At 45.9% G+C, this 26,252-nt stretch overlaps 2 protein-coding genes across 2 annotated transcripts in view; both read left to right on the plus strand.

Moving 5' to 3' along the window:
- LOC136632018 (NACHT, LRR and PYD domains-containing protein 3-like) overlaps nucleotides 1-26,252 on the plus strand; it is a 1,080,175-nt gene that overhangs the window by 544,588 nt on the left and 509,335 nt on the right. The gene's annotated exons all lie outside the window — the stretch shown is intronic.
- The window catches only part of LOC136632016 (NACHT, LRR and PYD domains-containing protein 12-like), a 238,338-nt gene that overhangs the window by 185,169 nt on the left and 26,917 nt on the right, over nucleotides 1-26,252 (plus strand). The window lies entirely within an intron of this gene.

A 26,252-nucleotide genomic window follows, 5' to 3' on the forward strand; every position in this document is an offset into this window, starting at 1 on the left:
ACCATGTACAGATGTTATACTAACGCTCTGTGGACCTGTCACCCTCATCTCATCTTCTTACTCTTACAGTTTGGGTTATAATGATCTATCAGACACGTCCTGCACCCAGTTGGCATCTGTAATAAGGAATAACCAGTCCTTGAAGATACTTGACCTGCTTGTTAGTAATCTGTCTGGTCCTCACTTCAGTGACTTGACGGATGCTCTGTCCAGTCCAACCTGCAGGATAGAGGAATTAGGGAGAGTCTAAGAGACGAGTGCAGGATGAGACATGTGGGGGGTACAAGGTATACATGTACAGGATGAGACGTCTGGGGGCACAAGTTATACATGTATAGGATGAGATGTGGGGGGGCAAAAGTTATACATGTACAGGATGAGACATGTGGGGCACAAATTACACATGTACAGGATGAGACATATGGGGAGTACAAGTTATACATGTACAGGATGAGATGTGTGGGGGCACAAGTTATACATGTACAGGATGAGACGTGTGGGGGCACAAGTTATACATGTACAGGATGAGACGTGTGGGGGCACAAGTTATACATGCACAGGATGAGACATATGGGGGATACACGTTATACATGTACAGGATGAGACGTGTGGGGGCACAAGTTATACATGTGCAGGATGAGACATGTGGGGGGAACACGTTATACATGTACAGAATGAGACATGTGGGAGGTACACGTTATACATGTACAGGATGAGACGTGGGGGACACAAGTTATACAATTACAGGATGAGACATATGGGGGGTACATGTTATACATGTACAGGATGAGACATATGGGGGGCACAAGTTATACATGTACAGGATGAGACATATGGGGGGCACAAGTTATACATGTACAGGATGAGTCATATGGGTTGGCTAAAGTTATACATGTATGGGATGAGACATGTGGGGGCACATGTTATACATGTACAGGATGAGACATATGGGATGCAAGTTAAACATGTACAGGATGAGAAGTATATTGGGTTTTATACTATTTTGTGCTTTACAATATTGTTATATCTATGAAATAATTCACTGATTGCCCTCTAATATATGACATCTCTATTAATGTCTCTCGTCTCCTCCTATCAGTTCTTTCTATGGTGTAATTACAGCTGGTGCTGTACTAACCACAGAGTCTGAATACGCCCCATGTTATCAATATGCCCCTCATTGCTCTCCTTAGAGGACATCACACACAGAACAAAGAGGAATGATCCAGCTTCATGGCATGAGGGAGAATTCTACAGTAATAATCAAGTAAAATCCAAGATGGTTAAACTAATACACAAACACAACAAGGGTTTCAGAAGCTTCATGCCTCTCACATATTGTTTGACGCATAGATCCGTCACCTACGTAAAAAACATCATCTTATATCATAAACTTACAACAAGGTCACATGACCAGAAACATCACAGAAAGGAGATTCTTCTGCATATTCATACATGGGCCTAACAGATGGGATGTTCTCAGAAAATAAGACCTATTGGAAACACAACACTCTGAAAACTGGGGTAATCTGTGCTGAATCCTTTATCGATGCCCATATAATTGTCAGCAGTCGTTAAGCGGCCATATTCTGTAGCGCAGACTTTTGATGGTGATGAATCAGAATCCTGGCATTGATCTCCTGTGCCAAGGAAGACGGGTGCTCAGCTGTGAGCTTACAGTCTGGCACTTGCTCTAACAGCAGGGACTGTAGAAACCACAAATTCCTGCTGTTTAACCCTTTGCATGCCACAGTCAGTGCGACCGCAGCATGTAAGATGCTGAAAGAGAGGGGGCCCTCACCCTTTAGATACCTTGCGATGTGATCACGGGGTCTCGATGGGTTGCTATGGCACCTGGAGTCTTGAATGTAACCTCCAGGTCTGCCAGATACTGTGGTCTATTAGGCTCAGCCTCTGTATGAGCTTCTAGGCTTTCTAATGCACAGCTATACAGAAGTGTAGTAGTAGAGATGAGAAGGCCTGGAAAAAAACCTGGAAAGTTTAGAAAAAGTTTTTTTTCTCAAAGTCATTTTTTTCGGGATAAATTGAAAACAAGTATGTGTAGAATATGTTATTTTTCAGTGATAACTAATATATCTATGACACGGTATTTAAACTATATAACACAGACACCTTAATGAAAGATTTCAGAGACATTTTGAACAGTCCTAAATAATTGAAAAATTTTCTCATCTGGCAAACAAATCCTGGATTGGAATTGAAGTAACACTGTACTTCTCAACGCAGTTCTCAAACAGGAGAAATATGCATTTGTGCCACTAGGGGGCACTACAGGGAAAAGCCTCCAGTTTAGTTTACTTATATACATGGTCGGACCACCTACAGTTGAATAATTGTTAACATGTTGGAGATGATAGCTTCTGTTCTCCTCTCAGGCATTAACTGACAGGTAAGAGAGTAAATTGGGCTGACAATTTAGTTTCTATTTTGTAACCATTAAATGACTCCTGTTAGTGTTCTCCACAATCACAGCATAACATTTATCTTTAGTCTGCTCAGTTAATAGGTTTTTCTTTCCCTCCTCTCAGTAAAATGGTGAGACTAACATCTAGAGTTTAGAAACATTTCCACAGTGCAATTTCCGCTGAGAGCAAAGCTGCAATTTGCAAATATTGTGATAAGAAACATTCTTTTCCAAATGCTACAAGGATGACAGAACACATTCCTGCAGGCCAGAGGGGCGCTAAAGACATTAAACATACTTTATGGAATAAAATGATGAGGACCAGAATGAAAGGGCAAGTAGCTTTTCCTTCCAGAGTTCTAATTCCAGAACCACTATGTGTGCTGCTTCTGGATCGTTACAAAGTGTTTCTCCACCAGCAACATCTTTAGGTAAAGAAGTGTTACAAACCGCAGCTTCACAAAAATACACAAAACCTTCATTTATAGACAAAATGACAGCTGATAGTCAGGAGGAAATTGATCATGACCTTACAAGAGCAATATATGCTTCTGGATCAGCATGGTCAATAACTGAAAATGCATATTGGCAGTAAGCTTTTAACCCCTTAATGACCACACTTTTTTTAGTTTTTCCATTTTCGTTTTTTTCCTCTCCCCTTTTAAAAAATCATACCTCCTTAATTTATCCATCGAAGTAGCTGTATGAGGGCTTTTTTTTCGCAGGACGAGTTTTTTTTTTTTAATGGTACTGTTTTCATATAATGTACTGAAAATCTGTAAAAAAAAAATTCTAAGTGGATAGAAATTAAACCTGCCATCTTTCGGTGCGTCTTGTTTCTACGGTGCACAAACTGCAACAAAAATTACATAATAACTTTATTCTATTGTTCAGTATAATTACTGCGATACAAGACATACAGTTTTTTTTATACTTGTATTTGTTTCAGATAGTTATTTTTTATTATTTTCTGCTGCCATCTTCTGAGCACAGTAATTTTTCTATTTTTCCTTCGACATAGTTATGTGATGGCTCATTTTTTGCAGGAGGTCCTGTAGTTTGCGTTGGTACAATTCTGAAGTACATACGACTTTTTGATCGCTTTTTGTTGCATTTTTTCTTTGAGACAGGGTGACCAAAAAAGCGCATTTCTGGCGTTCCTTTTTTTTCTGACGATGTTCACTGTGCGGGGTTAATAATGCAATACTTTGATAGATCAGACTTTTACAGACACAGCAATATCAAATATGTATTTTTGTTTTATTTAGATTATATAATTATAAAAATGGCAAAAGTTTTTTATTACTTATTACTTATTTTACTTATTTACTTATTACTTTTTTTTTTTATAATTAGTAAAACTTGATCTTATGTAAACTTTTTTTTTAAAAATCCCCACAGGGAACTACAGCCTGCTATGTTTTGATCACTCTTGTAGTAAGATGTAATGCCTTAGCATTATATCATACTGCTGTCAGGCCGACAGTCTATCAAGCCACCCCACCGGCATGGCTTGATAGACATTCTGCCAAGACAGCCCTGGGGTCTTTCAGAAGGCCCCTGGCTGCCATGACACCCATACGGCTCCCTGCGATCTTATCAGTACCTCTGAACATCTTTTGGGGAATTTATATTCCGCTGTCAGAATTGTCAGCGAGGGGAGCGTGGCGTAACCTACAGACCGAGCAGACGTGCTGTTCCAGGGCTCCTCAGCCAAGTAAGAAAAAGACGTTTCCCCCAGCTCTTCCGATCCCCCTGACGCCTTTCCCTACACCCCACCATCATCCCCACAGGACCGGGAACAAATAGAGAGTTCCACGATCGCCAAGGCTGCATATTACATCTGAGGCCTAGCGCCAGAAGAAAGCCGGGGTCTAAACTTCCGAGCTGGCCAGAAGCGCGCGAAGCAGCTGAGCGCCCAGCACAAACAACACAGCCTCCCTGTCCAGCTGGTGAACCACCGCTTGGCCTCGGCGACTACCAGGCACACCCAGGAAGCAGAGGTACGTGGGAGGCACTTACCAAGTCCCCGCAGCAGTACCATAGGTCATCGATCTACTCACCACCGGGAGCTGTGGTCTCCTCTGAAGCGCTGGTCCCGGCGGAGCTTCACTTCTGGTCCGTGAGCCCCCGGGAACTAGCGGCGAGACAGCAGCACATTACCCTACCGCTGGGAGTCCATAGCGTCCCACAGGAGAACTCAATCCCCTCTTTAAACACCTCAGAGTGCCGATAGGGGACCCCACCAAGCAGCGGCCGCCATATTAACCACCTAGCGGCAGGTAAGCTCACACAGCAGAGCCCCCTATTAACCCCCTGCAGCCTGGAGGACGTTGACTTGGTCCCTGTGGAAAAGCCTTCACAAACCACCACAGCTATCCCCCCCCCCTCATAAACTGCAGCCCAAAACTCGCATACTGGACTTGCATACCCTTCCCCAACAGCTACACAAAGTTACATCTCAGAACACTAAAGAAGCCTGCCATTAGGCTGAGGAGCCTAAAACACTGCTGTCTTACCACCATCAAGTGGCCACAAAAGAAAATCGTGGTCTGAAAGCCGCTGTGGACAAGCGTGTCCCACTCAACTACCTGGGAAGTTCGGATCCCTCCCTCCCCACGAGCGGCTGGAAGCTCCAGCTCTAAAAACACAAGATCCGACGACAGTCGGGCCCCTTCCCTACCCCCGCCGAGGGGTGCACATGAGAGACCCACCCCATAAAAACTAGGGGTGAAAATTACAAACTAAAATCTAACACTGGGAAACAATGCTATATGCATAACTTAAACTAATGCGGGGCGAGCCTCCACAAGACCTCAGCACAGACCCTTTTTTCTTCAAGATTGAAAAATAAGCACAAAAATGGTCAAGACCAACAGAGAGGAGCACAGATTAGACGGGAACCCCAAGACTAAACAAAAACCAAAACAAAATGGATAAATATTTCAAGAAAAAACACAGCTCTCCAGCTGCTCAGAAAAATAAAGCCATAACTGATACTCAGCCAAATCTAGATATAGAGGACTCTGATGCAGACACTGCATTGAAAACCTCCGATCACAACGAAGACCAGGATCAAGGAGCAATCTCAAAAGCCTTCTTCAAACATTTCCTAACACAAGCTATCTTGCCTGTCCTAAAGGAGTTAGCTGACATCAAAACTGAAGTGAAACACATAGGACGCAAAGTCGAAGAACTAGAAAACACTCAACAGGATATTCTCCTCCACAGCACTGCGCTGCAGACCAACCTAACAGCACAACAACACCAGCTGAATCAGGCTATGCTATTGCTCGAGGACCAAGAAAATAGAAGCAGACGCAAGAACATCTGCTTCAGAGAGATCCCCGAGTCCATTGCCAGAGAAGCACTCGAATCCGCGGCGTCACAAATTTTTCAAACCCTTCTTGGAGAGGAACGTGCAAAAGACATAAAAATAGAACGCATCCACAGAGCTCTGCGCCCTAAACCCTCTTCCACAGACCCGCCAAGGGATGTAATCTGTGGCCTCCTCAGCTATGTGGACACTTCAACCATCCTCCAAAAAGCACGAGAGGTCCAGAACATCCTACTAGACAACTCCAAGATCCTACTCTTTCAGGATCTTGCTCCAAGCACACTGGCAAAGAGACGAATCCTAAAGCCCTTAACAGATGCCATGAGAGCAAAAAAACTCCCAATAAAATGGCTCTTCCCTTTTGGTCTTGCCACCTTCAAAGAGGGACAACAAATCTCCATCAGATCACCGGAGGATCTTAAAGAAGCTTGGCAAAAATTAGAAATTCCACCAATCGACATCCCTTCGTGACTCCCGGTCCAGCTGCAACACCAGATACCACAGCTAGCGAAGCCGGATGGATGGAAACTCAATACAAAGCGCAAAAAACCCCAAAGGCAAACCGACTACAGACTTACAATATCCATAATCTGATAGCTGTCGTTCTCCCTCCTACTTTGTCTTTCCTCTGCAGGTGAATTTTGGTCCCCCTGTTCATGCACAAAACCGGGTGTGGACTTCAATACGCCGGGACTTTGGTGAATTCACCTATCTGAGACTCGTGAGTTGATAACTCCACAATTGTTAACCTTACACTTAGTTGTTGTTATAACCTGGTCATTGTTTTGGAGACCTCTCTTTCCTCTCTGCTCCCTCCCCCCACAACCAACTCGCCTTGTCACCCATTGAGACTGACTTCCCGGGGCTGGGTGGAGAGATGGACGCAGCCTCTGGCAGATGGCCCTCTGGCTCCCTGAGGCACTCTTCCAGCTGGACAGAGGGAAATATAACTCTCATGTTACACACTGAACACTTTGGGAGATTCGGAGGAAGAGCTGCTGGACGATGAGGTGACTGACCCCACCTGGTGTGATAAGCCAACTGAGGACAGGTATTCAGAGGGGAAGGCAATTGAAGCGGCTGGACATGTTGGAAGAGGCAGTGGGGTGGCCAGGGGTAGAGGCAGGGCCAGAGCGAATAATCCACCTGCTGTTTCCCAAAGCACCCCCTCACGCCAAGCCACCGTGCAGAGGCCAAGGTGCTCTAAGGTGTGGCAGTTTTTCACTGAGGCCGCGGACGACCGGCGAACAGTGATGTGCAACCTTTGTCGCGCCAAGATCAGCTGGGGAGCCACCACCACCAGCTTCACCACCACCAGCATGCGCAGGCATATGATGGCCAAGCACCCCACAAGGTGGGACGAAGGCAGTTCACCGCCTCCGGCTTGCGCCACTGCCTCTCCCCCTGGGCCCCAGCCTGCCACTGAGATCCAACCCACCTCTCACAACACAGGCACGACCGTCTCCTTGCCTGGACCCACACCCTCACCTCCGCTGTCCTCGGCCCCATCCAGCAATGTCTCTCAGCGCAGTGTCCAGCTGTCGCTAGGAGAATCGTTGGAGCGAAAGCGCAAATACGCCGCCACGCACCCGCACGCTCAAGCGTTAAACGTGCACATAGCCAAATTGATCAGCCTGGAGATGCTTCCCTACAGGCTTGTGGAAACTGAGGCTTTCAAAAACATGATGGCGGTGGCAGCCCCGCGCTACTCTGTCCCCAGTCGACACTATTTTTCACGGTGTGCCGTCCCAGCCGTGCACAACCACGTCTCCCGCAACATTGTGCGTGCCCTCACCAACTCCTTTACTGGCAAGGTCCACTTAACAACGGACACGTGGACAAGCACAGGCGGGCAGGGCCACTATATCTTCCTGACGGCACATTGGGTGAATTTAGTGGAGGCTGGGACCGAGTCAGAGCCTAGGACCGCTCATGTACTACCCACCCCCAGAATTGCGGGCACCAGATCGGTGCTGGTATCTGCGGCGGTGTATGCCACCTGGACTAAACCTTCCTCCTTCTCCTCCTCCTCCAAAGCAACCTCTACCTCTACCTCGTGTCAGCAGCACATTGCCAGCAGTCAGTGTTGCGCGGCGCGGCAGCACAGCGGTGGGCAAGCGTCAGCAGGCCGTGTTGAAACTACTCAGCTTAGGAGAGAAGAGGCACACGGCCCACGAACTGCTGCAGGGTCTGACAAAGCAGACCGACCGCTGGCTTTCGCCGCTGAGCCTCCAACCAGGCATGGTAGTGTGTGACAACGGCCGTAACCTGGTGGCGACTCTGCAGCTCGGCAGCCTCACGCACGTGCCATGCCTGGCCCACGTCTTTAATTTGGTAGTTCAGCGGTTTCTGAAAGGCTACCCACACTTGTCAGAGCTCCTCGGCAAGGTGCGCCAGGTCAGCGCACATTTCCGCAAGTCCAACACGGACGCTGCCACCCTGCGGACCCTGCAACATCGGTTTAATCTGCCAGTGCACCGACTGCTTTGCGACGTGCCCACGCGGTGGAACTCTACGCTTCACATGTTGTCCTGGCTGTATGAGCAGCGTAGAGCTATAGTGGAATACAAACTCCAACATGGGCGGCGTAGTGGGAGTCAGCCTCCTCAATTCTTTACAGAGGAGTGGGCCTGGATGTCAGATATCTGCCAGGTCCTTGGAAACTTTGAGGAGTCCACCCTAATGGAGAGCGGCGATGCTGCAATCATTAGCGTCACCATTCCCCTGCTATGCCTTTTGAGAAGTTCCCTGCAAAGCATAAAGGCTGATGCTTTGGGGGCGGAAACGGAGGCGGGGGAAGACAGTATGTCGCTGGATAGTCAGAGCACCCTCATGTCTATATCTCAGCGCGTGAAGGAGGAGGAGGAGGGGGAGGAGCCTGAGGAGGAAGAGACAGCTGGGCCCACTGCAGAGGGTGCCCATGCAGCTTGCCTCTCATTCATTCAGCGTGTATGGCCTGAGGAGGAGGAGGAGGATACTCAAAGTGATCGTCCTAGTGAGGACAGCCATATGTTGCGTCCAGGTACCCTGGCACACATGGCTGACTTTATGTTAGCATGCCTTTCTCGTGACCCTTGTGTTAGACGCATTCTGGCCACTACGGATTACTGGGTGTACACACTGCTTGATCCACAGTATAAGGAGAACCTTTCCACTCTCATTCCCGAAGAGGAAAGGGGTTTGAGAGTGATGCAATACCACAGGGCCCTGGTGGACAAACTGATGGTAAACTTCCCATCTGACTGCGCTAGTGGCAGAAGGTGCAGTTCCGAGGGCCACATAGAAGGGGAGGCGCGGAGATCAGGCAGCATGTTCAGCGTAGGCAGGGGAACACTCTCCAAGGCCTTTGCCAGCTTTATGGCTCCCCAGCAAGACTGTCTCACACCTTCCCAGTCCAGGCTGAGTCGGAGGGAGCACTGTAAGAAGATTGTGAGGGAGTACGCAGCCGATCGTACCACCGTCCTCCGTGACGCCTCTGCTCCGTACAACTACTGGGTGTCAAAGCTGGACACGTGGCCCGAACTTGCGCTATATGCCCTGGAGGTGCTGGCTTGCCCTGCAGCTAGCATCTTGTCAGAGAGGGTGTTTACTGCAGCTGGGGGAATCATCACGGATAAGCGTACCCGCCTGTCAACTGACAGCGCCGACAGGCTTACACTCATAAAGATGAACAAAGCCTGGATTTCCCCAGACTTCTCTTCTCCACCAGCGGACAGCAGCGGTACCTAAAGAGCTTTGTCAATCTGTGTATGATATTCGTCCTCCTCCTGAAACCTCACGTAATCACCCCAAACGGGCAATTTTTCTGTGGGCCAAAAGGTTCATAACTTTTCAAAATAATATTTATCTGTTTCAATTCTCATGAAAGCATTGAAACTTCCACCTGAACCAATTTTTATTTTGACTGGGCTGCCTCCAGGCCTAGGTACAAATTAAGCCACAGTAAGCTAAGCGATTAATGGGTTTCACCTGCCCTCTGGGTTGGGCATGGGCAATTTTTCTGGGGTACATTTGTACTGTCGGTACAACAATTTTTCGGGCCCTCACCTACAATGTAATCCAAGTAATTTTTATGGGCTTCACCTGCACTCATGGTACACCACTGTGTCTGGGGTTGGCCTACACTTTTGCTACAGAAATGTAACTCTGTTCTGCCTACCTATACTTCTGCCACTGCAACGCTAGAGGGGTCAGACTAGACTTCTGCAACAGGAATGTTACTTCGGTCTGCCGATACTTCTGCTCCTGAAATGTTACCTTAGTTTGTGTATACTCTTACTACTGTAATTTTACTAATACTGGGCTCTGCCCATAATGCTTTAACGGAAATGTTACTGGGGCATGTCTATACTGCTATAACAGAAATGTAACTAATAGTGGGCTCTGCCTATACTGCTTCTACGTAAATGTTACTGGGGTCTGACTATACTGCTACTAATGAAATGTTACCAATACTATGCTCTCCCTACACTACTGCCAGGGAAATGTGAATCTGCTGCTTTGCCCATATTGCTTCTACGTTAATGTTACTGGGGTCTGTCTGCACTGCTGGAACTGAAATGTGACTGGGGCATGTCGCAACTGATACAACTGAAATGTTACTGGGGTCTGTCAATACTGCTTCTACGTAAATGTTACTGGGGCCTGTCTATACTGCTACTACTGAAATGTTACAAATGCTATGCTCTCCCTACACTGCTGCCAGTGAAATGTTTATCTGCTGCTTTGCCCATACTGCTTCTACGTAAATGTTACTGGGGCCTGTCTATACTGCTACTACTGAAATGTTACAAATGCTGTGCCCTCCCTACACTGCTGCCAGGGAAATGTGAATCTGCTGCTTTGCCCATACTGCTTCTACGTTAATGTTACTGGGGTCTGTCTGCACTGCTGGAACTGAAATGTGACTGGGGCATGTCGCAACTGATAGAACTGAAATGTTACTGGGGTCTGTCAATACTGCTGGAAATGAATTGTTACTGGGGTCTGTCTATACTGTTTCTACTGAAATGTTACTGGGGTAAGTCCCTAATGATACTACTGAAATGTTACTGGCGTCTGTCTGCACTGCTGGAAGTGAAATGTGACTGGGGCATGTTGCAACTGATACTACTGAAATGTTACTGGGGTCTGTCAATACTGCTGTAAATAAAATGTTACTGGGGTCTGTCTACACTGCTGGAACTGAAATGTTACTGGGGTCTGTCTACACTGCTGGAACTGAAATGTTACTGGGGTCTGTCTAGACTTATACTACTGAACTGTTACTGGGGTCTGTCTATACTTATACTACTGAAATGTTACTAAGGTTTGTGTATACTGCTGCAAATGAAATGTTAGTGGGGTCTGTCCTCACTGCTGCCAATGAAATGTTACAGGGGTCTGTCCATACTCTTACCACTGAAATGTTACTAATGCTCGGCTCTGCCTATACTGCTGCTACTGCTATGTTACAGGGTTGTGGAAATGGAGGCTTCCCAAAGACATGATGGTGGCGAGGCCGCGCTACTAGGTCCCCAGGCGCAACAACTTTTCAGCGTCACTGAAAAGTTGTCACTGGGAAGGTGCATATAACCACAGACACGGGGACAGGACACGTACTGCTTCAAAAACATCCCCCTCCTCCTCGTCCAACAATGAAAACATTCTTGGCAAATGCTTTTGCAGTGGTTCGTCTGGCGGTAGTCCAAGAATTTCACGTTAATCGACACAATAAGAAAGCCCCCCACTACGGCCCACTTAATCCTGGCCACATTTCGAAAACAACTAAATAAAACCGCGCTAATAGGTCCACAGTCACGACCACTATCCCACCAACGCGGTTACTGGTAAGGTGCATATAAGTACGGACACGGGGACAGGACACGTACTGCCTCAAAAACATTCCCCTCCTCCTCCTCCAACAATGAAAACATTCTTGGCCGAAGCCCACCTGTATTTAATCTGACGTTAGCTCTACTGTCCAGGGCACTGCAATAGGATGTATTTATGTACCACCGGTGGGTTCCAGGTAGCCACCCATGCTGTGGGTCCACAGGGACTTCACATAGGGGAGTTGTACCTGCATGTGTCTATGTATTAAAAAACCCCAGTCTGACTGGGGCATGCAATGTGTGCCAAAGCCCACCTGTATTCTAGCTGACGTTACCTTAGCTGTGCAGGGCACTGCAATGGGATTTATTAATGTACCGCCGGTGGCTTCCTGGGACCCACCCATGCTGTCAGTCCACACGGACTTCACATTAGGGAGATGTACCTGCCTGTGTATACTTATAAAAAACCCCAGTCTGACTGGGGCATGCAGTGTGGGCCGAAGCCCACCTGTATGTAATCTGACGTTAGCTCAGCTGTGCAGGGCACTGCAATGGGATTTATTTATGTACCGCCGGTGGGTTCCAGGGAGCCACCTGTGCTGTTGGTGCACACGGAATTCCCATTGCGGACTTGTACCTGCCTGTGTCTATGTATTAAAAACCCCAGTCTGACTGGGGCATGCAGTGTGGGCCGAAGCCCACCTGTATTTCATCTAACGTTAGCTCTACTATCCGGGGCACTGCTTTGGGACAAACTACAGGAGCAATACATCGCTAATGAGACGTGCACAGCTACGCTAGCATTAGAGTCCGCTGTAGGCCCGCGATTGCTGAGGGTTTGTGCAGATGCCTATGTCGTGGGTGCAGTGAAAGTCTGCTTCCTGCCTACGATTGCTGAAGCTGTGGGCCGAGGCCTATGTCGTGGGCGCGGTGCAAGTCTGCCATGTTTGGCCGCTCAGATTTATTTTTTGTTCATGTCTTGGGTTGCCTAGGACCCACCTATGCTGTTGTTGTCCACTTAGTTCGCATCGCGGTGTTTGACCTGTCTGGCACAAAGACACTGACTGACTTGGGTAGAGGGCAGAGCGCAGATGGCTTTCCCCTTGCAGTGTGCATTGAGCTATGCAACACCTTGACAGAATGAATAGTGTGTGGCACATGGATTCCCCATTGCTATGCCTACGTTTGCAGCTCCTGACGGAGGTGGCACAGGATTGGAGTTCTCATTGCTTCTGTACAGCATTGTGGGCTATCGCCCCGCCCCTTTTAAAGAGGGTCGCTGCCTGGCCCTGCCAACCCTCTGCAGTGTGTGCCTCCGGTTCGTCCTCATCGCAGATGTACTGAGAAATAGACATGAGCCAGTGTGTGGCATGAGGGCAGCTGAAGGCTGAGCAGGGACACTTTTGTGAGCGGTGGACGCTGGGTCGTGCGGGGTGGTTGGGCAGCATGTAACCCAGGAGAAGAGGCAGCGGTGTGTCCCGCAGGCAGTGATTGTGCTTGGTTGGAGGTAGTGTGGTGCTTAGCTAAGGTGTGCCTTGGTAATGAGGGTTTGTCCGAAGTAAAAATTGTTAGGGGGGAAGGGGGCACTCTTGCCACTATTGTGGCTTAATAGTGGGACCTGGGAATCTGAAATTCAGCCCAGCATGTTGCCCCTCGCCTTCCCTATCCGTTTCTGTGTCGTTTCCATCACTTTCTTGGGTTTTGCAGATTTTCACCAATGAAAACCTTAGCGGAGCATGGGTGATATACAAAAATGCTCGAGTCGCCCATTGACTTCAATGGGGTTCGTTACTGGAAACGAACTCTCGAGCATCGCTGAAAGTTCGACCCAAGCATTTTGGTGCTCACTCATCTCTACTAATAAACATTATTTTAACAAAAAGTGCAGCCAGCGACCCCACATTTCTCTACATCTAGTTTGATTTCCATTAGCATTAGCAATAATATTTTCATAGGTGTAATGATCAGAACTTACCTCATATATGTCCTTAGTGCTGGGAGGGAGTTTTGATTTCTATTTTCTGGTGACAGATAATTTAGCTACAAGTAGACAGTGACAAATCCATTTTTTATATATTAATGGAATTCGATTACACTCTAGTAATAGTAGGGCCATTTTGGGTTTTGTTGATATCCTGAGGCTTGTTACTTCATAAATGAGTTGGAAGACCTCTTTCCAGAATGGCTGTATCAAAGGACACTCCCAGAATACATGAAAAATTGTGCCCACTTGTCCGCATTCTCTTCATCATTGATTGCTGACATTACCAAAACTCTTAGCCAGTTTAAATGGAGTATAGTGCCACCTCGTTAGAACCTTATAGTGAGTTTGCAGAAGATTTGTGCTTAAAGTAGATCTATTTGCCCACTCAAAGGAAGATATCCACTGTTTTGATGTTATACATTCTCTCAAATCTTTCTCCCATTTAAGCAAATGAACCTTCTAAATTTCTCCCATATGCCCTGAAAAAACATTGTAGCATTTCCGTGGGACAGATTTTTGTGTTGCAGGAGGTCTAGTTAAGAAATGGATCAATTTACTTGCGAATGTACATTCTAGAAATTGAGATTTGTTAAGGAGGGAATACATTTGGTACCACAGGTAGAAATCGTGTGAGGAGAGGTTGCATTTTTCTTTAAGGTTTTGGAAGGGAATGATCTTTTAGTCTGCTATTAAATCAGAAATGAGTTTGATACCCGATCTGATCCATTTTTTAAGAGACAAGTTAGGGATAAAATGAGAGAGTATCTCTAGAGGTTATATCACAGGTTGCCTCATGGGAGGATTTTTGCACTTGTAAACAAGAAGATTCCAAGCCTGAAGGGATGTCAGCATGGGAGGTGACAAAGTATGTATGTCGAGAGACATATGAAGGTTTGGATATATATTACTAAGAATAGAGGCTTTAAGGAAAGAATCCAGGATTTATTCTCAATTAGCTGTTCCTCCATATACCTCCATGGCGGCCTCTGGGGGCCCTCCAACCATAGTGTCGCTTGATTTATATTTATTGCTTGATAGTGAGACCATAGATTGGGAACTCCCAGGCCACCCTGTCTACAATGCAGATACAGGATATTTGCTGCGACCCTAGGTCTTTTTCCTCCCCACTCAAAATGTAACATTTGTTTTTGAAATTCATCTATAACATTGCGCGGGATTGGACAAACCATGGTGCGAAAAAGATATAGAATCTTTAGTAATACCAACATCTTGTACCAGACTATTCTTCCAAACCATGATGGTTCCTGTTTTTCCAAAAGTTTAACTTCTGATTATAATGAGAAAAGTAAGAGATTGAAATTTAGGGAAATAATATCTTTTAGTGGGAAACATAATTGTATGCCTAGAGAGGGGACCGTTGGAGGACCATTGGAACGCAAACTCTCTCTGTATATCTGTCTTTATGGATAAGTTAGTGTTTATGCTCAACATCTGGGATTTGTTTATATTTAGATTGTAATAAAAGGCTTTTCCAAATGATCTCACAATGCTTTCTACTGCACTCAAGGAGCTCAGGGGGCTTGTCAAAGTCAAGAGCACATCATCAGCGAATAGTGCAATTTTGTGTTGCCTGTTTCCCATTGGACTTCTGGAGAGATTCTTATCAATTCTGCCAGGGGTTCCATAATTAATATAAATATCAGTGGAGAGAGAGGGCAGCCCTGGCGAGTTCCATTGGTTATCTAAAAGGTTGATGACAAGGCTCCATCAATCAAAACTCTGGCAGATGGAGTCATGTATAATGCTTGGATTGCTCTAAGGAAATCCCCTTTTATCCAAATTTTTGAAGGGTGGCGAAAGCAAACTCCCAATGGAGTCTATCGATGCTTTCTCCGCATCCAGGGCAAGGAGGAGAGAAGGCGTGTGACTCAACCTCATTTTTGCAAACAAATTCAATGTTCTTCTGGTGCCGTCTGCAGCCTGTCTGCCTCTGACAAACCCCACCTGGTCACTATGTATGATATTAGGTGATATTTCTAAAAGCCTTGTGGCTAGAATTTTCAGACAGATTTTTGTGTCTGTGTTTAGTAGTGAAATTTGTCGGAAGTGGGCCAGGGAATCTGTTGATTTGCCTGGTTTAGGGATAGCTACTATAATAGCTTGCAGCATTTCTTGAGGGAGACTGCCTGTTAGAGATGAGCAAGCGTACTCGGATAAGCACTACTCGGCCGAGTAATGTGCATTATCCGAGTATCGCTGTGCTCGTTCTTAAAGATTCGGGGAGCGCCGCTGCTGACAGGTGAGTTGCGGCGGGGAGCAGGGGAGAGCGGGCGGGAGAGAAGGAAAGAAAGATCTCCCCTCCGTTCCTCCCGGCTCTCCCCTGCAGCTCCCCGCTCCGCAGCGCTCCCCGAATCTTTAGAGCCGAGCACAGCGATACTCGGATAAAGCACATTACTCGGACGAGTAGTGCTTATCCGAGTACGTTCGCTCATCTCTACTGCCTGTGGACATAGCCTCATCGAAGGTTATGGTAAGATATGGAGATAATATATTTGTGAAGATCTTATAATATTCATTTGAAACATTTTAATGGTCCTGGTTACTTCTGTTTCAGAGATAGGCTTATTTAGTTTTTGTATTATGTCTTTAACTGTAGGGAGGTTTATTTTTGTAGGAATTCATTAATTATATCAGAATGTGGTTGGGCTGTCAAATAATCACTTTTCAGATTATATGGGTTGACGTAGAATTTGCCAAATTCTTCCGCTATAGATTGCGGATGGAAGAGTTTTACCTTATGACTATCAGACGTTCGGATGTACGGAATTTTAGTTTGATTTTGTCTTTTCTTTGCTATATTAGCCCTCAGTTTTGAAGGTTTGTTGTAAGAGGAGTAATAATTTCCCCGCATAAAGTCTGTATTTTCGTTATATTCTTCTAATAAAATTGTTTTTAATTCTCTTCTTAGTGACATTAATTTTCCTTGGTGTTCTTCTGTAGGATGAGTCTTCGGAATATTTCTTGTGATTTTATTTAGGTTAAAATATTATTTACTTGGGCATTTTTGATTTTTTTTTGGGGGGGTGCTAATCTTAAGCTAGACTCCTCTGATATAAGCTTTATGGGTGTTCCAAATTGAAAAAATATTGGTTTCTGGAACTGTTTATTTCAAAATATTCTTTCAAGGCTTTATTGATTGAGGGGTTAACACTATTGTATTGCCTCCTCTTTCCTTTAAGTTCAAATTCAGGTAGATCAGAGAGTGACCTGACCAGGTAGTCAGTCCTATTTCTGAACTCATAATCTTAGGAAGTGTCCACCTATCTACTAAAAACATGTCTATTCAAGAAAATGAATTGTGGCAGGGGGAGAAAAAAGTGTATTCTTTGGAAGATGAGTTATGGCATCTAAAGAAATCATAAAGTGATTCCCTGTGGAGCCACGGTAGTAAAGTGGGAGATGTTCTGTGTTTGGTTGTGGATTCAATAGCTGCATCTGAAATTAGGTTGAAATCTCCACATATGACTAGATTGCCTTTTTGTATATTTTTTATTTTCTTTATCATTTTATTTAGGAAAGAAATTTGGCCTTTGTTGGGGGCGTAAATATTTGTTATAGTGATAGGGTTCATGTCTAAATTGCCTAATTTGTTCCGTGATTTTAAAATTAATAGATGCTGTAAAAGCTTTAAAAACTCCAGCATGTTTTTTCTTATGGTCATTCGCCATGTATATCTAGGGATATTGTTTGTTGGAAAATTTTGGGCATGCATGGTGTAGGAAATGTGTCTCTTATATACATACCCTGTTTCCCCGAAAATAAGACGCGTCTTATATTAATTTTTGCTCCCAGATATGCGCTACGTCTTATTTTCAGGGGGTGTCTTATTTTTCAATGAAGAAGAATTCCCATTTATTGTTTAACAAAAAAAATGAACATTTATTACCGTATATACTGCACAGTACCGTAGTTGTCACCACAAACCAATATAGCTAGACAAACTGTGAAAACAAAGCACAGATTACTCAATGACAGTCATGTCATCATTTTCTGGCACAGAAAATTTGCCTGACTCACATACAGAGCCACAAAAAATAAGGGCTGTAAAGTACCTGGCTCCCACACACTGTCTGGAGACTGTAATGCTCACCCCCTAAGGCTGGAAATACACTCTGTGAGAACCCAGCCTTAAGAATCACACATATGGTAGCCTGACTCACACACAGAGCCATAAAAAAAAATAAGGGCTGTAATTTAGTAACATACCTGTCTGCAGACAGAAGTTCCTGTACCACTTGTAAGCATGGATGGTATTGCAGCTTCCAGCCACCAGGGGGAGCTCATTACAGCAGACGTGTACAGCAGGAACAGAACATACAGTATGGACTTTTCTAGCCAGCAAGGGGAGCTCACAACAGCACACTCGTACAGCACAGGAGGAGGTAGGAGACAACGGGGATGGCAGCAGGGGACACTTTAGTATGCCTTACTATCGGGGTGTGCCTTATATTTGCGATTTCTGCAAATTTCTTAATGTGTCTTACTTTCGGGGGTGCCTTATTTTCGGGGAAACACGGTAATACAGGAGTCTTATATTGATTAGCATCTCTCCAGATCTGTGACCTTTTCAAAAGAGAATTCAGCTGTCTACAGTTTTGTGACAAAATCTTAAGCAACATGACACCTAGAATAAAAGCATGTTAATGTGGAGGTCCCATAACTTACTGCGCTTATAAACAGATTAGTTAACTTCATAACAGAAACAGCAATAGAGACATCAGGACTGTCGCCACCTATGGCCAGGTAATCCTGGAAAATAAAACAAATAAACATAACAGAAGATAGAGCAGGAATTGTTGCCTGCATATCCTGGAGGCAGCAACAATAGTTCACCTGACAGCATCAGCCTTTCTTTTTAAATGCTCTAATTACTGTATCCAGCAGTAAATGACAAATTAGAATTTCGAACAACATATAGTGATCCAGTATTTCCTTTAATGTGGAAGGGACAAGAGTCCAAGTATTTGAGATCTTCTTCGATTTCGGCATATTTGTAGACTGTTGAGCTTTTTCAGTTGGCATTCCCCACATTGACAAAAGCTTTACTCCATCCTCAGGGGACATTACTACATGCATGGTCTGGTCCCAGGGAATGAGCAATGTCATAGGGAATCCCCATTTATAGGGCATTTTGGCAGATCTCAGTGCCATAGTGATTTGAAAAAAAGCTCTTCTGGCTTGCATAGTACCGGGGGATAAGTCTGCATAAACATTTATTGAAGAGTAAGGAGCAGGTAGAGAGTCCATTTTACGGGAGGCATGCATCAATGCTTCCTTTATGTGGAAAAAATGGATTCTTGCAATAAGCTTGTGTGGGGTCTTTTCTAGGAGAAAGCTGGGTTTAGGTAATCTGTGTATTCTGTCTATCACCAGCTCTTGGTGCGGAGTATTTGGTAGAAGTATAGACATAAATTTTGCTAAGAAGTCCTTTTATTCAGCTTAGTTTATTCTCTCTGGGACCCCTCTCATCTTTATGTTACTGCATCTGCTTCTATCCTCTAAATCGGCCATTTTGCATTTGATAGACATTACTTCTTCTATAGCAAAGTGCGCATCAATTACACTATTGTGAGAGGTGGTTATCTCCTCCATCTGTTCTTAATGTGATCAGTATGTTCATACTGATCTTGTAAGGAGGAGTGGAATGTGGAGGACATGTCACTAATATCGGATTGTAATGATCCCCTTAATGCTAGGATCATATTTTTTATAAATTCTTCAGAAGCTGGCTGGTCTGATGTGGGCATATTAGAAATCAGGTCTCCTTCTCAGTTTTGACTGCTTGCAAAGTGGGGTCAATTCTGCAGTGCAGGCTGAGGGAATAGCCTGGGTCTCTGTTTTTCAGGACTTGCAGTGGGAGATGCTGCAGGGAGCTGCTAATTGTGAGACAGCACCATCTTGCTAGGGATGGTAGGGCTGTGCTGCAGTGTGGCAGTGGAGTAACTCACCCCCTTCTGAAGAAATTCTTCTGGACTTTGTCCATGTGGAGAGGCCCTGCTGTCAGCTACCTTCTCCTGATTGTGCGGTGAAATTTTGAGGGGAGTTGTTTCTGCTATGCTCGCTTCTGCTGCTGTAGGAGATGGAAACTTGCGGCTCCTCACAGCATGGCCATGGCCGGCTCCCCGCACTGTGTAAAAGTCCTCTATCTGCTGTGGTTGAGCCTTGGAAGGTCTCTTTTTGGACATTGCCTCCTTCTCAGGGTGTTCTGCTGGGCAGATTTACTTGTTTCAGCTGCTAGAATGCTTGGTTTAGTAGCTTTAAAGGCTTCTGTCGAGTGGAGTTCAGTAAGAAGCCATCGTCTCGGACTGCAGTCCGGCCATGCCCCCGTCATTGCATATTTTGACAAGATTTTGATAAACTTCCCGACCAGGGTGGCCAAAGTAGTCTCTCCATTGCCTAGGTCAGGTTGAATGAGTAACCATCCCAAGTCTCTCCCTCACAGCATCTGAATTTTCTGGGCTTACCCTTCGATACGGTCCGGGCCTTGATACTATAGCCACTAGGGAAGTACCATAAATTTCACAATCAGATTTTCCCATTAATACCACCAAAATGGGTGTATGTTTGCCAGTGCATGAGAGTGCTGTGACTGATAGTCTCCTCCTTTGAGGCGGTACCTTCTGCCAATATCACTCCTGGCCTCTCCAGTGGACCATTCTATCAAAGGTGGGACAGATCCGTGGGCTCATTGGTTCAGAGGATCCATGTTTCACGGCAAACTCAGCATGCACTTCCTTGGTTGTTAGTTTCCCCATAACTCCAGCTATGGCGCTCCTTTCTCCCTTTTCGGTGGTAGGTACTCATTATGGACACCAGTCTGGTGGAAATGTTGTGGATTCCTTCAGTACAGGGAAACTGGACCAAAGAAGAATACATCACTTCAGCATTTTATACCCCTGCCACTAAGTCGCCCAGTTTGGGTTCAGACAACAGCGTGACAGCGGTCGCATATTTAAATCACCAAGGCGGACCTCGTAGCTCAATGTTCATGAAGGAAACAGCCATTTCTAGCCTCAGTAGAGAGTCACTTTCCAGTTATGTCGGCAGTGCATATACTGAGGGTAGACAATTGAACAGCTTACTTCCTCAGTCGAGAGACAATTAATCCATGAAAATGGGAGCTACATCCTGAAGTGTTTCCGATGATATGCCTGAGGTGGGGTAGTTTGGAAGTCAATCTGATGGCATCCAGGATCACTCACAAGCTACTGGCCTTTGTAGCCAGGTCTCGGGATCCACTGGCTGAAGTCATCGACATGCTCATAATCCCTCGGATGGGCTTTCAGTTTCCGTATGTCTTTCCTCTATTTTCACTAATCCCACATCTTCTCAATAAGATCAAGGCAGAAGGGCAACTAGTAATTCTCCTAGCCCAAGATTAGCTTCGACAAGTGTGCTACGCAGATATCGTCAACTTTCATGTTGATGCCCTATGGCACCTCCCCGTTGAGAAGATCTTCTCTTACAGGGACTCCTTTTCCAACCAAGTATGTCCATGCTACACTTAACAGCGTTGTGGTGAGGACACAGTCTTGAGAAAACGCCAGTTTGTCATTCAAACTATGTTAAAGGTGAGGAAACCTTCCTCCTCTCATGTTTATCTTTCTCTCACCTTTTGTCCTTTCTGCAGCAAGGCCAGGATATAAGATTGAGTCTGCGTTTCCTAAAGGTTCAGGTATCCACCTTATCTGTTTTGTTTCAATGTCCATTGGCCTCGAAGTTGACCGTCCATACTTTTCTGCAAGGGAATGTTCATGCCGTCCCTCCATAATGCTCTGCCATACTGCTTTGGGACCTGAATCTGGTGTTTGACTCACTTCAATGCACTTCAGTCTCATTCTTTTGAACTAATAAGCAAGGATCCAGTACTACTTCTGACCAAAAAGTCACCTCTGCAGGGTTTCAAAGCTGGCAGTCATGTCAGCCAAGCCCTCGTTCACTGTTTTTCATCAGGATAAAGTAGTACTGCGTCCCATTTCCTCCTTCTTGCCTAAGGCGCCATCAGCATTCCATCTCAATGAGTATATAGTCCTGCTTTCCTTCTGTCTGAATGCAGTTCATTCAAGAGAGTGCATGCTTCATAATTTGGATCTGGTGTAAGCCTTGAGAATCTATCTCAAACAGCCTTTTTCAGATGCTTTGACTCCTTATTTACAATTCCTTTGGCCTCTAAAGTTGCTATTTCTTACTGGATACGGTCGTTGGTGGGCGAAACCTATTGTGCAGAAGGTAGGGCGCCTCCATTTCAGGTGATGGCGCATTCCACTCGAACAGTGAGAGCATCATCAGTGTCATAATGGGACCACAGCTATGCAGGTATGTAAGGCTGCCACATGGTCCTCTATGTACACCTTTGTAAACGTCTATCAGTTTCATACATTTGTGTTAGCGGAAGCCTCCCTTAGTCGGGTTGCTCCTGAATGTTGCATGGCCAAAGCTGTGCCCCCCATTGATGTGTACATTTTTGTACTTACCGCAAAATCTCTTTCCCGTCTCATTCATTCAGCATCCACCCAGTATGCATCTATTTTATTTATTGCATTTTCTCTCCTAGTAAGAGTTTTCTGTCCTTTGCTGTTGTGCATGGTGCAATTCCTGAGTTGTAATTTTTTTTCTGTAGGTCATTAATAGAGATGAGCGAGCACCAAAATGCTCGGGTGCTCATTGCTCGAGTCGAACTTTCCGCGATGCTCGAGAGCTCGTTTTGAGTAACGAACCCCATTTAAGTCAATGGGCGACTCGAGCATTTTTGTATGGGACCGATGCTCCGCATAGCTGATAACTTGTCAAACACCAGAAAACATCCGAAAGTCATGAAAAAAAACACCACAGAAACGGATAGGGAAGGGCAGTGGCAGCATGCATGGCTGCATCTGAGGCTCCCAGGTCCCACTATTAAGCCACAATGGGGGCAAGAGTCTGCACCCCCCCTAACAATTTTTACTTCGGTCAAACCCTCATTAGCAAGGCACACCTTAGCTAAGCACCACACTACCTGCATCCAAGGACAATCACTGCCTGCGGGTGACACCGCTGCCTCTTCTCCTGGGTTACATGCTGTCCAACCCCCGCATGACCCTACATCCACAGCGCACACAAAAGTTTCTCTGCGCAGCCTTCAGCTGCCCTCATGCCACACGCTCAATTCATAGCTACACCACCCTCATGTCTATTTATAAGTGCATCTGCGATGAGGAGGAACCGGAGGCACACACTGCAGAGGGTTGGCAGGGCCAGGCAGTGACCCTCTTTGAAAGGGGGGGGGGGGGCAATAGCCCACAATGCTGTTGAGAATCGATGATCAATTGACGTACGATCATCATTCCAATCCCGTGCCACCTCCGTCGCAAAATTGTCACGAGCCGCAAACGTGGGCACAAAGGGTGCCAGCCCAGCACTTCTACACATCTCCACAATGCAGCAATACTCTGTGTGGGAAGCATGTGAGCAGGCCCAGGGTCAGGCTCGGTCCCAGCCTCCATCTTGTGTGACCCAAGGTGCAGCGAGTGACATAGCAATGGGGAATCCATGTGTCCACACACTACTCATTCTGTTTGGGTGCCAGATACCTCATCGACAAGGGGAAAGCCATCTGCACTCTGCACCCTACCCAAGTCAGTCAGTGTATTTGAGCCAGACAGGTAAAACACAGCTATGGGAAGTCTGTGTGCACCCACAGCATAGGTGAGTCCAAGGAACCCAAAGAAATGAAGCATGAAGAAATCACAGTGCCCAAACATGGCAGACTTTCACTGTGCCATGGACACAGACCTCTGCACAAACCCTCAGCAATCGTGGGCATAGAGCGGACGCCGATGCTAGTACAACAGTAAACGTCTCATTTGATTTGTTGCGGTTGCTTTCACTGCTCCAAATATTGGATTAACCAGGAATAAGTTCTACGGGCCCAACCTGGCGCAGTTGCATTTCCCGCAGGACATAGACCTCTGCCCACACCCTCAGCAATTGTGGGCATGAAGCAGACTCCGATGCTAGTGCAGCTGTGAACGTCTCATTAGTGCAGTATCGCTCCTCTTGTTTGCCCCAAACCAGTGCCGCGGATAACTGTGGTAACACGAGAGAAAACACATGTTGCCCAGTGCTGATTCCATGACCCTAAGCTGGAGGAGGAGGTGGCATTACAAGGCCAAGAAACCATGACCAGGACCCGCTATAGTCTGTGTGGGAAGTACGTGAGTGGGCCCTGGGTCAGGCTTGGTCCCAGCAAACACCTTGTGTGGCCTAAGGTGCCCTGAGTGACATAGCAATGGGGAATCCATGTGTCCACACATTACTTATTCTGTTTGGGGGTCAGATACCTCATCGACAATGCAAGGGGAAAGCCATCTGCACTCTGCACCCTACCCAAGTCAGTCAGTGTATTTGTGCCAGACAGGTAAAACACCACTATGGGAAGTCTTTGTGCACCCACTGCATAGGCAAGTCCAAAGAACCCAAAGACAATATTAAACCTGAAGAAATCACAATGCCCAAACATGGCAGACTTTCATTGCGCTGAGGACATAGGCCTCTGCACAAACCCTAAGCAATCGTGGGCATAGAGCGGACTCCGATGCTAGTACAGCTGTGAACGTCTCATGAATGCAGTAACGCTCATCTTGTTTGCCCCAAACCAGTGTCTCAGATAACTGTGATAACAAGGGAGAAAATACATGTTGCCCAGTGCTGACCCCAAACAGGAGATGGAGGTGGCATTACAAGGCCAAGAAACCATGACCAGGACTCGCTATAGTCTGTGTGGGAAGTAAGCACGCCCAGGGTCAGGCTCAGTCCCAGCCTTCACCTTGTGTGACCCAAGGTGCCCTGAGTTACATAGCAATGGGAAATCCATGTGTCCCCACACAGATAGCTCAACACTGCAAGGGGAAGTCTTTGAGTTCCTTGGGCTCGCCTATGCTGTCAGTGCAGACAGATGATATTACACAGGAAGAAATCAGAGTGCCCGACCATGGGAGAGTTTCACTCCGCCAACGACCTTGGCCTCGGCCCACAATTCATGCCATAGTCAGTCAGTGTATTTGTGCCAGATAGGTAAAACACCGCGATGGGAAGACTTAGTGCACCCATAGTATAGACAGACCCCTGTAACATTCCTGTAGCAAAGGTATAAGCAGAACCCAGTAACATTTCTGTAGAAGAAGTATAAGCAGACCCCTGTAACATTTCTGTAGCTGAAGTTTAGGCAGACCTCAGTAACATTTATGTAGCAGAAGTATAGGCAGACCCCAGTATCATTTCTGTAGCAAAGTTATAGGCAGACCTCTATAACATTTCTGTAGCAGAGGTACAGGCAGACCCCTGTAACATTTATATAGCAGAAGTATAGGCAGGCCCCAGTAACATTTCTGTAGCAGAAGTATAGGCAGACCCCAGTAATATTTCTGTAGCAGAAGTATAGGCAGAACCCAGTAACATTTCAGTAGCATAAGTATAGGCAGACCCCTGTAACATTTATGTGGCTGAAGTATAGGCAGACCCCAGTAACATTTCTGTAGCAGAAGTATAGGCAGACCTCAGTAACATTTCAGTAGCAAAGGTATAGGCAGACCCCAGTAACATTTCTTTTTTTTCAAATCAATTTTTATTCAAAGTTATGGGACTCAGTGAGAAAAGATGTCTAGGAGCCTCAAACTGCGCCATAGAGTCCAGATCTTAGTGAATCTGTCATGTGTACCATTGTTCCAGCTTGACAGCTCCTCAAGATTGCAGAGTCTGTCTACTCTTTCCTTCCATTGGTTCAGGGAAGGGGGTGCTTCGGATTGCCAGTGCAGTAGAATCAGAGCTTTTGCTGAATCTATTAGGAAGGCCATCAGTTTATCCCTTCGGGGATAGAACGTCGTGGTAGGCTCCCAAAGGAGCATTATTTCTGGTAATGAGAAATTTGGTTTGATTCTCCATAGGATTTCCTCAATCCCTTTCCAATAGGGTTTAAGGAAAGTGCAAATTCCACCATAGATGAAGATAGGACCCTACTTCTCTATTGCATCTCCAACATTTATCTTAGGGTGTCAGTTTATATGCATAAAGCCACTGCGGGGTTTTATACCACCTTACAAGTAATTTGTAATGTGATTCCTGGGCCGTGATGCAAGGGGAGATTCCAAAAGATGTTCCCAGTATCGAGTTGGTATCCTCCTGGGACAAGGAAATGCTAAGTTCCTTCTCCCAGGAGATAATAAAAGCTGGTTTAGTTATACTCTGAGGTACAATGAAGCATTTACGTAATGGGGCAATTTTCCTTAATTTAGAGTCTTTAATGTTCAGAGTGCTCTCAAAGGGGAGTAGAGGTCTAGCCATTCAAAACTTTTTGATGAAGTCTCCTATTACCTTGGTCACTGTTGCCTGATGCAGGAAAGACAGTTTATGTGAGGGGAGGAGCGTTTGAAGTATTTCTGGGGGGAGATAGGTGGGCCAAGGAGAGCAAATCCCCAATCTTATGAGTTCCGAATTTATTCCAGATCGACTCAGTAGCTGGGTCTGATCTGAGGCCCAGTCATTTGTGGATTGCTTTCAGCGGGAGGGCTGGTGAGGGCGACGGGGCTAGTCTTTCTCTCACCTCATGTCAAATCTCGCACGGACCTCTCAGTAAGGGGTTGAAATTCTTCGCTCTGTAATGGTTTTTTTTCCGGTAGCCATAGGTCCCCCTCTGAG

Source organism: Eleutherodactylus coqui, chromosome 6 (assembly GCF_035609145.1).
Source record: "Eleutherodactylus coqui strain aEleCoq1 chromosome 6, aEleCoq1.hap1, whole genome shotgun sequence".
NCBI classification, from domain to species: domain Eukaryota; kingdom Metazoa; phylum Chordata; class Amphibia; order Anura; family Eleutherodactylidae; genus Eleutherodactylus; species Eleutherodactylus coqui.